This window comes from Cricetulus griseus, chromosome 5, assembly GCF_003668045.3.
Source record: "Cricetulus griseus strain 17A/GY chromosome 5, alternate assembly CriGri-PICRH-1.0, whole genome shotgun sequence".
Taxonomy (NCBI): Eukaryota; Metazoa; Chordata; class Mammalia; order Rodentia; family Cricetidae; genus Cricetulus; species Cricetulus griseus.
The window spans coordinates 108,904,886-108,918,052 of record NC_048598.1 but is presented as its reverse complement, the minus strand read 5'-3'; positions in this window follow the sequence as shown (position 1 = coordinate 108,918,052).

The following is a 13,167-nucleotide window of genomic DNA, read 5'->3' as shown; positions in this document are numbered from 1 at the left end:
AATAGTTGGTCAATGGCTCAGGCATACTTTTAACTAGTTTTCCTGTTTAAAATAATCCATTAGTATTAATCTGTGTATCACCTTGAAGCTGTGCCTTACTGGTAATGCCTGGACATCTTTCTCCTTTGGTGACTACATGGTGTCTCCCTTAATTCTGCCTTCTTTCTCTCATTATCTCTTTTTGTATTTTTTCCACCTTGCTCTATTCTGTCTGGTCATTAGCCAAATCAGCTTTATTTTTAATCAACCAATAAAAGCAACGCATATTTGAAGTATACAGGACATCCCACATCACTTCCATAAGATTCAGAGTCAATAGTAGCACATAAATAAAACATAGAGAAATTTAATCCTCATAGGCAAATTAATGTGAAAAGCAGAATCGTAAGAAATAAACTTTGTATGACTGTTGATAATGCCATACAATCATGACGTAGAATGTCTTATCAAATCTCTAATGGTTAAAAATTGAGCTGTACTTTACAGCACAAAATGTATTACTTCTCTAAACATGGGTATTAAAACATATATCATAATATTTCTTCCTCACAGTTCAATTAGTTAGTTGCACTGGTATTTGTGGGTAAACAATAATAGTAATTGAATAATATACAAAAACAACTTATCATGATTTTACAAAATAAAACTTAAAAATGTGTGTTGCTTTGTTATATGCTTCATAGTGTGTGTGTGTGTGTGTTCTTAAGCAACATTAACCCCCTCTTTTCTCTATCCAAAAGTGTATCAGTGATTTTCTTCATTACAAAAAAATCCCCACAAAAGTCATAACTTCATTCTTATATTATTAGCATAATATTCAACAAAATGTGTTTTTAACAGAACATCAATAAACTACTTTAACAACAGTGAAATAAATGAATTATTATTAAATGACTATGTCTGTCTTCCTAAGCATTCTCTATTTAATGTGCTTCAATTGTCTTTCTACCTTATAATTAGCATATTACGACATTTAAATATATATATAAACTTAACAGTATTTTGGCGTTTTTGGAATATTGTTTTAGAAGTTAAAATTTAGTTATTCAATATTTCAATAGATCTGATTTCATGAAAATAGAAATATCACAATGTTCAATGCATGGTTATAAGCACAAACATATGCATTTTAATTTATTTATGTATTATTCATATATATATATATATATATTCATATGAAAGAACTCATATGTATATGGGTACACAAGCATGTTTGTACTCATGTTTATGGAGACCAGAAGACAACCTCAACTGGAATTCTTTAGGATCTACACTGGTTTTCTTAGAAAGTGTCTGGTTATTGTCCAGGAAGTAGCCAGCTATTCCTAGAGATTCATAATATCTCATTTCCTTAGAACTGAAACTAAAGGCATGAATATCCTTTGTGGTATTTTAAATAAGAATGGCCCCATAGGTTCATGTATATGAATGTTTGGTTCCTAGTTGATAGAATTATTTAGAGAGGATTAGGAGGTGTGGTCTTGTTGTATGAGGTGTTTCACAATGGGTGGGCTTTAATGTTTCTAAAGCCCACTCCAGGTTCAATTTCCCTCTCTCCTTCTTTTGGATAATATGGATATTCTCAGCTAATGCTCTAGCACCATGCCTTCTATAGATTGTCATGCCCTCAGCCATGATGGGGGCATGGCAAATTACCCTCTGAAATGGTAAGCCACCAAAACAATCAAATGACTTCTACAAAAATTAAATATTAAAAGGATGTGCAACCATTACCATGATTTCTAAGTATATATAATTTATGGAACATTAAATAGTGCTATTTTTCTGTGAAAATACACTTCTAGATATTACACTTGTACCTTATGTATATTTAAAAAGTACTATCTTGCAAAACTAAAATGTCAGATTCTAAGCTGCATCTTAAATAACAAATGTATATGAATATTTTTATTTTATATACTATTATGTTTTAAATTTCTTTGATTTTTGCCTAATTACCATCAACAATTTCAACTTCTTGCTTCAGATTTTCATTGCTCTAAATTTACTGTTTCTTTTTCCAGATTATTAAACCACTTTAATTATTTTTACAGTTATTTATTCATTTCTTCCATGCCTCAGAATTAATTTCCTAATTTGCATATTTAGATTACAAGACTATAAGTTTCTGATGTTGATAATTGCAAAGGTCCATACTCAAAAACCTTGCACTTTCACAACCAACATATTTATGTGAGAATATTAAGTACTTTTCATTATCTCTTCTAAGATATTGATATAAATCTATATACTTTTTGTCTCACTATGGCTTCCTACTCAGTGTGTCTTTAATGTGGAATATTAGCTAATATTTAATTATTAGCATAATGTGTTTACATCTAATTATCTCCTCTAGGAATTAATTAATTACATTTGTAAATCTTGTGATTGGACAGCATGTCTAGAGCTTATTTTTACAAAATCAGGAACCATGTAGTAGTCTTCTGTCATCTATCTACATCAATATTGTTTAATTTACATTAGAAACCAACATAACTAACTAAATACCTAAAATATTTATAGAATTAATATGTATATGTATACTATGTTGATCTTCCTCTTTGGCACTAATTAGAAGATAATAAATTTGGCATGGGCAAGATTTTAGATTTTATTTCTGAAGTATAACATAAGCAAACATACAAATGAAAACAAAGATCAATAAATATTGAAGAAATCATTTTTGGTGTACTATGGGTATAAGTGAAGGATAGATAGTTTGTTTTAAAATATATTTGCCTTTTTCTATTTTTAAAATGATTTTTTCATATTATATATTCTTACTACAATTTCCATCATCTAACTCTTCTGAGATCTTCCCTCATCCCTCCCATCTGACTCCATAACCTTTCTGTTCCTCATTAGAAAATAGGTATCTAAAGAATTAATACTAAATTAAAATAAGAAAAAAAACAATAGCAAACAAATCATAATAGATAAAACAAACAAGAAAAAGAGTAAAAGGTAAAATGTAGACAAAGAGACCCACAATCCAGAATCTTACTCTAAGGAATTCTCTAAAACCCCAAAAATATACCTCATAATATTTACAAAAAAGAAACTGTTTGCTAAGAGATTATAATAAAATAATTGGGAAGTCATGAAACAGCTTCTATATGGCAAAGTGCTCTATCATTTGGGCCATGCAGCAGACTAGAGAATGGTAAACATTTTTTTATCAACTACCCATTTACGAGAAGGATAAAAATCTAAAACATACAATGAATTCAAAAGAAAATCATCAAGAAAATAAATAACTCAATTAACAATGGATACAGATCAAAACAGAGAATCTTAGGAGAGGAAACACAAATGGCTGAGAAACAATTAAGAAATGCATCATATTTCATCAGAGAACTGCAAAACAAAGGAAAGCTACTTCAAGATTCAGTCATAATGGCCATGATCAATAAATCAAATGGCATTTCATGCAGGTGAGTATGCAGAATAAGAGTGATGGGGAATGTACTATGTATGTTTATCTTACTGATTGTTAAATAAAATACTGTTTGGCTAGTGAGACAGCAAGTAGACAGGACTAGGAGTCAAAGAGGATTCTGGGAAATGTAGTAGAGAAGTGCTGATCCAGGCAGGAAGTGACATAGCAAGGAGACTCATATTTAAGTGAAGGAGAAACAGGAAGGGCCCCTCTTTCCCGTTCACCTCCTCCAGCTGTACAATGTGATCCACCGACAAGATAAGTCTTATAAAATATATAGGTTTATAATAGTTAAGACTGAGCTAACAGATGAGAATCCTAGTCATTGGCCAAGCAGCTTTAAACCTAATACAAGTTTCTGTGTATTCATTTGGGCCTAACTCGGCCTGCGCCTGGCATAAAGCTCTCATGTAGCAGTGGGGCTCAGCGGCTTTTGGCGGAAAGATTTATCGTAACATAAAGAGGAACATTCATCCATTGATAGTGAAAGTTCATACTGGTGGATCGACTATGGAAATCAGTGTGGCACTTTCTCAGAAAGACTCATCTATACCATTTTTGGGTGTAGTTGGATGTTTTTACTCTTTCCTGTTTTGTGGACCTGCCAGTTCTCAAACAAATCATACAGTCTTATACTTACTTATGAATGACCACTTTAGATTGGCTTATTTCTAGCCAGCTTTTATTGACTTAAATTAATCCATCTACCTTTTAGCTCTGGGTTTTTTCCTTTTTCTTCTATTTTAGTTTCACACTTATTCTGTCATTGACTGTGTGGCTGTGGGGCTGGCCCCCAGTGTCCTCTTTTTGTTCTTGAGGTCCTTCTTGATTATTCTCCCAGATTTCTTATTCTGTTTATTCTCTCTACTGCCAGCCCCACCTATCCTTTCTCCTGCCTCATATTTGGCTGTTCATTTCTTTATTAGACCATCAGGTGTTTTAGACACAAGGAAAGTAACACAGCTTCTCAGAGTTAAACCAATGCATCATAAAGGAATACAATACATCTTTGCATCATTAAAACAGATGTTTTACAGCATAAACAAATATAATGCATCATATAGTAATATTCCACAATATGTGGGGCTGCTAAAAGTATACTTCATTCTACTATAGAGACATTTGTTCAATCATGTTTATTTCTACTCTATTCATAATAGCCAGAAATTGGACACTGCTTAGATGTCCATCAGTGGATGAATTGAGGAAGAACGAGTGATGTGTTTCCTGAATGGAATAGTATCCAGCCATTAATAAAAATAAAATGTAATTTACAGGAAAATAGATGAAGCTAGAAAACTCATCCTGAGTTTGGTGGGTGGCATGGGAGGACAGGACTGAGATTGGTAAGTAAAATAAGATTGTTTTTAATTTAAATAAAAATTTATAAAAATAAATAGATATGTAAATAAATCAAGTAATCATAGCTTCAAAAAGTAAAAATAAACAGGATCAATTTCATGTAGCTCAATGTGGCCTTGAACTAACAGAGATTCATCTGTCTCTGTCTCCATATTCCTGGGATTAAATGTGTGTATCACCACTGTCTGGCTTTACGGCTCTAGCTGGCCTTGCATTTTGACCTCTAATGGCTTTATTAAATCATAAATAATATGTGACCACAGGACATTTGTTTTTACCTTACTAGTTTTTTGCTTATTTATTATGGTTTCCATTTTTTCTGCTTTTATGGGATTTCTGCTATGTCTAATGTGTATGTCTCTGTCTATATATATGTTTCTTTTACTTGAATATATATATATATATATATATATATATATATATGTATACACGTGTGTGTGTGTGTGTGTGTGATGTGTAAAAGAAGATGGTGAGGGAAGAATAGGACAATATGTGTACTGTTCCTTTCAGGTTTGTTTACTTATATCTCATTTTATTTCCTTTTTTATATGCCTGCTTGTTTTATAGAAAACAGGAGAACAAGAAGGTATGTGAATATGGATGATTGCAGAGGCTAGTACACTCTGGAAGTTGCTGGAGGAAGGAGAACCAAATAAACAAATGAATGATTAATAAATGAATAAAACTTAATTAAATTCTAAGACTAAACATTATGAGACAAAGAATTCCCAAAAATTCCACTGAGGACTTTCTGTGTTGGCCATCTACATCTGAGCTTGATGTGTGTCCTCAGAGTGATTTGCATAACTACTGATAGTGCACTGGAGAAAATTATTTTATTCTTTAATTTTTCAATCATTTTACATGGCAACCACAATTCACCCTCTCTTCCCTCCTCCTTTTTCCTCCCATCTCTCTCCCACCCCAGCCCCCACCCACTCCTCAGAAATGGTAAGGCCCAAATGGAGAGTACACAAAGCCTGGCCCATTAAGTTGAGTCAGGACCAAGCACCTTCCTCCTGCATCAAGGTTGAGCAAGGCATTTGGAACCCACCATAGAGAATGGGTTCCAAAAAGCTAGCTAATATACCAGGGATGGATCCTGGTTCCACTGCCAGGGGCCCCTCAAACAAATCAAGCCACACAGCTGTCACCCACATTCAGAATGCCTATTTTGGTCCCATGCAGACTCCCCAGCTGTAGGTGTAGAGTCCATGAGCTCCCAGGAGCTTAGTTCAGCTGTCTCTGTGTGTTTCTCCCTCATTTGCTTGACCCCCCCCTTGCTCATATAATTCCTCCTTCCTCTGGACTTTGACTGGACTTTCAAGCAAAGGATAACCAGACCACATACCACAGCACCAGAAAAGCATTGGTAACAAGGAGAACCCTAAGAGGGACACAGGATTGCTCTGGAAGAGGAAATAGATGAGATATGGTGTGAGAAACTCTCTTTGTGGGGTTTTAGTTGTATACAACCATCTTGCCTGGTTTCTACCTTAGAGGGGGAGTGTAGTTTGAGAAAGGGCAGATAAAGGTGCTAACAAAGAGACAGAGGCATTGAATAGAGTCCGGAGGGCATTCTTAAGTACCCCAACCAAAAGGGGGACATGGCATGAGACTTCTATTATCATGTATAAGGAGCAAACATTTTCTTCCCTTAATCCTCCAAACATTTGGTAGCCACACCTGTTATCCATCCTGGATGGTCAAGAGTAATCAAAAGTAAGCATACCTGAGCCCAAATGGACTCTGCATCTGATGCCACAGTCTCTGTGAGTTCATATGTGTACCATCCCTGTTGTGTTTAGAAGATTTTGTTTACTTTTGTCTTATTTTCACATCTGCTCTTACAGTCTTTATGACTCCATTTCACATAATTTCCTGAGCCCTGTGGGCATGAATTGTTTGAGTGTCCCACGTTCTTTCCTTCTCTGCATAATGCCTTGTTGTTGATCTCTGTATTTGTTCCCACCTACTGAATGAGAAAGCTGCTCTGAGAAGGCTTTACAAGGAGCCAATCTGAATGTAACAGAATGTCATTCGGAGTCTTTTTGTTGTTACTTTCCTATGGCAAAACAATAGTATTTGATTTCCTCTAAATTCATTGTCCATCGGCCCTCAGGTTCTTGGTGAACTCAGCAGTATGGGCAAGAAATTCTATTCCATGGAGTAGACCTTCAATTCCAAAAGATATTGGTTGATTATTCCCAGAATCTTTGTACCACTACTGCACTAAAACATTTTGAAGGCAAGAATTTTATTGTAGATCAAAGGGTTTGTACCTGTCTTTGTGTAGAGTGCATAGTAGTTCCAGTACCATGAACACTAGTTAGCAGTAATGAAAGCTCTATATAAGAACCACCTCAACTTTCTACATTCAGTGTGTTTGAAAATTGACATCATTTTAAATCAAATGTCAATAAAACCAAAAGTTCCTACCATTTCCCCATACATGCATGTTTTTTTTTTCCTAATTACAGTCTTCCTACTGATTTTCTACAATGTAAAGATATTTAGGAAACATTGGCATAATAGCCATATAAGTCTTGTACAAAGTATGGTGATTGACAGATTATTATCATGGTCTTTGTTTTTACAGAATTCAAATTAGTCATTTTGAATAAATTATGAACTACAAAGGACAATTTATACTCTATCAATTAAAGACACTACAGGTGATGAATTCATGTCAGTTCAGTTATCCTAAATCAAAATTCCACTTCCAGTAAAATAATATACTTCATTCCAGACAATAGGATAAAAGAGAGCTTTTCTGTGAAGTAGTGAAATAATGTAATTATCAGAAAAAGAATCTACCTAAGAGAGAATGAGGAGATCCTCACCATAACAACACACACAAATGCTACTAAGCTTCTATTCTTTATTATTGTTTTTACAGTTAATACCAATGGTACCATTTTTACAATCCAGAAAAGACAAGCCTATTTTCAGTCTTTTAATTTTTTTTCAAAAACCAGTTATTTCCCAGTCTTCATAAAGTGTATTTGTTCTTCCCCAATTTTGTAGCTGCTTTCTCTGTGTGTGTTGCTTTGATTAAAATCTCCCCATTACTCTAGTCTACCATTGTGTGTGTGTGTGTGTGTGTTCGCACGTGTGTGTGTGTGTGTGTGTGTGTGTGTGTGTGTGTGTGTGTGTGTGTGTGTCTGTGTGTGTGTGCGGTGCATGAGACAAACAGAGAGAGAGAGAGAGAGAGAGAGAGAGAGAGAGAGAGAGAGAGACTGCATGTATTTAAGATTATCTTTATCAGTATGTCAGTATGTGTGGCTCATCTCACCTAAGGGAGAGTAATATATCAATGCTTTTGTACAGTTGTGTTTTAATCAGGTAGATTTTGACAGCTTTCTTATTATGTTATCATCTATTGTTAACTACATAGTGAAAAGTAAACATTTAGTACTGTTCATTTTAAAAGCTTTAACTGTCACATTAACTTCCTCAATGTTTTATTCTTCCACCAGCCAGACAGCTAAAAATATTGTATTATCAAGCAGTTTCCTGTCAAGTAGTAGTCTATACTTTGTGGAGGAATGTTCATTTTCAATGTGATATTTCTTTTCCTCAAGAATAGTGAAGTGATATATAGATGGCCCTTGGCTTACAATGAGGTTATGAAAAGTTGAAAACTGTGTAAGTTGAAATGCATCTAAATCACATAACCTATTGAACACCATAGTTTGACACCACAATGCACTATGGATTATGGGTTATGCCCCATGGGTAGAGAGGTTGCTGTCTGTAAGCTGTGTATGATTACAACTGATAGGTGTTATAAGAAGATATTGTGTTGCAATTTTTAAGCTCAGACAACTTGAAATTCAAAGTTCTATTTCTACTGATCATCCGGTGCTTTTACATAATGTAAAACCAGACAAAGTCGGCTGGTAGTAAGAAATGCTACCTCCTTTATCTGTTTATCTTAGGATATTTATTTTCGAAAGATTTAAAAACAATGGATATTGTTTACTTGGAGTCACACTATAGGTGTTATTTTGTCAAGGTTGACTGATAATATACTATACACAAATAGAGATTCCCACTTGGAACATCCTGCATGAATCTTCTACAGTAGATGATGTCACTTAAATAATAGTGTCAGGTGTCTCCAGTTTCTTCCTCAACTCCCAATTTCTGCTAAAAGTTTCTTCTAAACAGAAGTGTGTTCATCTTAGCTTATTTATAATACTGTGCAGATCTGAAGAACTTAAAATCAATTACAAATCATTTATTTTCTGATTCTTGTTTTAACCTATTAGACAATTATAAACTCCTGGTCTCCTGAATAGTTGACTTTCCCCCCTAAACTTTATACTCAGAACATTAAAATTGAAGTTATTCATAAGCTATGGGGAGGAAATGCTTACTCACAACTTCATGCTTTTCATGAAACCTTACTCCTGTCAGAAATGTCACCTCTTATTGTCTAGTGACTCAGTGACTCACATCTAATCCTATTGGAGTCAGCTCTAAGAGTATATCTTTTATATTTTTGTAGATATGAATAACATCTCCTCTACCCACAGACACAAAGTATATCAATATTATTAGTGTCATTCATATATATATGTCCACACATATATTTTATGAAAGCATTGCGTTGAAAAATTTAGCCCACATATGTATGAAATTTTTATACATATGTAAAAGCATTCTGAGCTATAGAGTTATTTTACTGAATAAAATGTAATTTAAACTTATTGTAGCTCGAAAGAATAGTGGTACATAACCATAATCAATAACCCCAACATTAATGCAGGAGCAGAAATATTCCAAGATCAAAACCAACTTTGTCAGCCAGCATGAGACCATATTTCAAAAAAAAATCATTAACAAAATATTATTTTAAATTGATTTTTATTTAAATTGAAAAATCTTATTTTATACACCAATTCTGGTTCCCTCTCCCCTCTATCCTCCCATTGCCCCCACCAACTCTCCATCCCACCCCCCATCCACTCCTCAGAGAGGGTGAGGCCTCCCATGGGGGATCATTAATGTCTATCACATGGTGGAGGAACTAGGTCCTATGCCAAATGATGTGTTATTTCCATTCTTAATCCTTTCTCTGACTATTGGCTAGCTTGTAAATTTCCATGCCACAATATAAATGTATGATCTAGCCATCTTGTAAACCTAATTAACTTCTGATCTAATTGGACTAGTGGACAGAAAACCATTTGTACAGCATTCTATACTATATATACTACTGTATGTATTTACATTCTTTATACTATACTATACTATATACTACTGTAAGCCCAATTTTCTATTGATAAAGAATGAATGCATAGGATTTATGAAATGATGATCTTATTTGCCCTGGAACCTGATGGAAAATTGATTGAATGGATAATGTTTGGATGAGAAAAGTGACCATGGATAATTAGATCCCAGTCATTCAAGATGGAGCACTACTCTGATGCTTACATCTACCTTTGTCTATAATTCAATCTTGCCCTTTAAAAGTGTTCCAAATACCACAAAAATACATTTATGACAGCAGACACTGCAGCTACATTTCCCCAAAATTGTTGTCCCATAGATCCTTCTATTCCAGGAAGAAAAATAACAACAGCAAAACTTTTCAAACCATGTTCCCTTTCACATGCTGAAAAGACCAGATTTTAGCTCTCCTTTCACTGTTCTTTTTCTTTTCTTTTTTTCCCTGAGAAATGTAACTCCTAACTCTTTTGAATTACCTGAGGGAGACAATGTATATTTTCTGCTTTGAACACAATTTAAGGTGGAGTTCTCTGGCCCAAAGGCCATTCAAAAATAGCTGAACCTTAAGAATTGAAACCCCCCTTGTCCAGTATACAGTGGAAGAGTTATTCACAGTCAGAATTTATTTAAAATGCTCAGTATAAAAATGCAGAAGTGATTAATTTTCAACAATGATAATAATAATGGAACTGTTCATTGGATACAAAATGCAGATAGAAATTCGACAAGTCGTGAGCAATTTAATTCTTTTCATTCATTCAGATTGAGATGTTGAAGAAAATTAAATTGAAAATCAATAAAGATGTATTGTTTGTTGTAAAATGTAATTCTAGATCTACCTTATTTGAAATTGCTGAAGTGAAAAATTTGGTGGTACAGTAATTTTAGTACAGTGTTCAATTAAAAGATAATACTGTTTGATAGTGGAAGACATTAGTTCAAATATTTTCCTTAACATTAAGTCTCATCATTTATAATATAAATCTGTCATCAACCAAGTATTTTAGTATCATAATGCAATAGTCATGGTATATTTTTGTTTTGTTTATGTTTGTTTCTGAGGCAGTAGTTTTTGAGCCTTTTCCTAGAATTTTCTATATAGACCAGGCTGGCCTTGAATTTACAAGATCTGCCTGTCTCTGCCTCTCGAGTGCTGGGATTAAAGGCATGTGCCATCACTGCCAGGCCTTCATTGGCAATGTTATTAACTTAATTTTTAAAGTTTTTTTTAGATCATAAAGTGTGTTCAGTATTAAAAATGTAACTCATTGGGAAGACTACAGACATTATGGCTATGATGCATTTAATACATTTGTCTCTAAAGTATAGATAATTCAACTTCAAACATCAAGTTATGTGTTACGTGTTACATAATAATGCTTCTGATTTTTATTTACTGAAAAAAATCATATGCCCTGTGTTTCAAGAAAAGCCTCAGACCTTAGCTTTGTGTGTTTCACTGTACACATCTTTAAAATTCATTAAGTTCTTAAGGTACAAGACAAAATTAATCTATGCAAATGTCAAGGTGGCTGTTTCCTGATAGATGGTATCAGAAGAAGACTTAACATTTAAAGTTCAGATCATTCTCAACAAAAGAATACCTTTAAGTATGTGCTGTCTCACTCTGGTAAATGTTGAAATCATGTGCAGTAAGGCAGAAAATATGAAGACCATTTAGAATGGAAAGAACATATATGCCTATATGAAGGCCTTTGGAGAATTATCCAGAAAATGACTATGTATATAAATCTGTAGAAACAAATAGATAACATAGTTCTCCACTCATGGAAATTTCTAAAACATTCAATCTAGAACATTATTCATATCCCATGACTATATGCCTAAAGTAACCCATGGTTATGACTTGGATTGTACACGTCCACCCCAAGTCCAGGTACTGGATTGTGGGTCAGAAGATAAGTTTTACAGATTCTGAGACCTCTGTCCTAATCAATTGCTTAATACTAAGATTATTCTGTAATATGGTGGAATTATAAGGATTTCACAGGATATAGATATAAGCCTTTTTAGGAAATAGATGAGTGGTAGTATGCCCTTGAAGGCTATATTTGCTTTTGGCTAACTATTAAGTGACTAGTTTCAATGAAAAGCAGGATTCTGCTGCCTTTGTCCTGTGTCTCATCTCAGGCCATCAGAAAAGCAGTCAGCTAAACACAGCCTGAAACTTAGGAAACTACGGACCAATGTAAAACTTTCTTCCTCCAAGATGTTTTTGTTGTTGTTGTTGTTGTTGTTTTGTTTTTTTGTTTTTTCTCTCTGCTGTATTTGCCACAGTCTGGAAAACGTTGACTACCCCCTCCCTTGTGTAATTACAATGAAAAAAGAATCATAGTGAAGAGACTAAATAATAACCAACATTTTTTTTTTGTGTGTGTGTGTGTGTGTGTGTGTGTGTGTGTGTGTGTTTGAAATGGTAGGTAACAAACCTACGGCTTCGTACATTCTAGGTAAGTGCTGTAAATCTTATAGGCATCTCTCTTCCTTCGCCTCTATATACAAGATGGCTTATATCCCCTGGTGTCATTACCCTTTCTGGCACAGCCCGACCTCTAAGAAATTGAAACTGATAGGTCTGATGAGAGCCACTTTCAAGTCAAACCAGGAGAATCCAATATTCTCAGTCTTCATGCTGTACTCATTCATTAGGCATATGAAAGCATATTAAAAAACAACTGAGTTTAAGCAAAGCTAATAGACAGTAATAATCAATTTTGTATTGAAAAACATTGTAGATGGCTGTCATTTATATCAGTTCATATTTTTTGTGTGTTGATGGACCTATATTTGTCATTTTATATAAAATTTCCTTTCTGTAGATGCTGAAAAAAATCATACTGATATTATTTAGAAATGTGAAGAGTACCAGGAGCCAGGTAACTTTCTTCTTGACACTTTTTACATAATATCACCTTATTTTACACTCTAATATAGTCTGGAATTTTCATTTTTTAATTAGATTTTTTCTTATTTGGCTTCATTGGTGTTCCTTAATAGGCAATTCCCTATGTCCAAAAAATCATCTTTTTTCTTTTATATTCCTCCTGAAATTCCTGTTTTCCCTCTGGAAATTATAAATATAGAATGTCTGATTTTTTGATCAT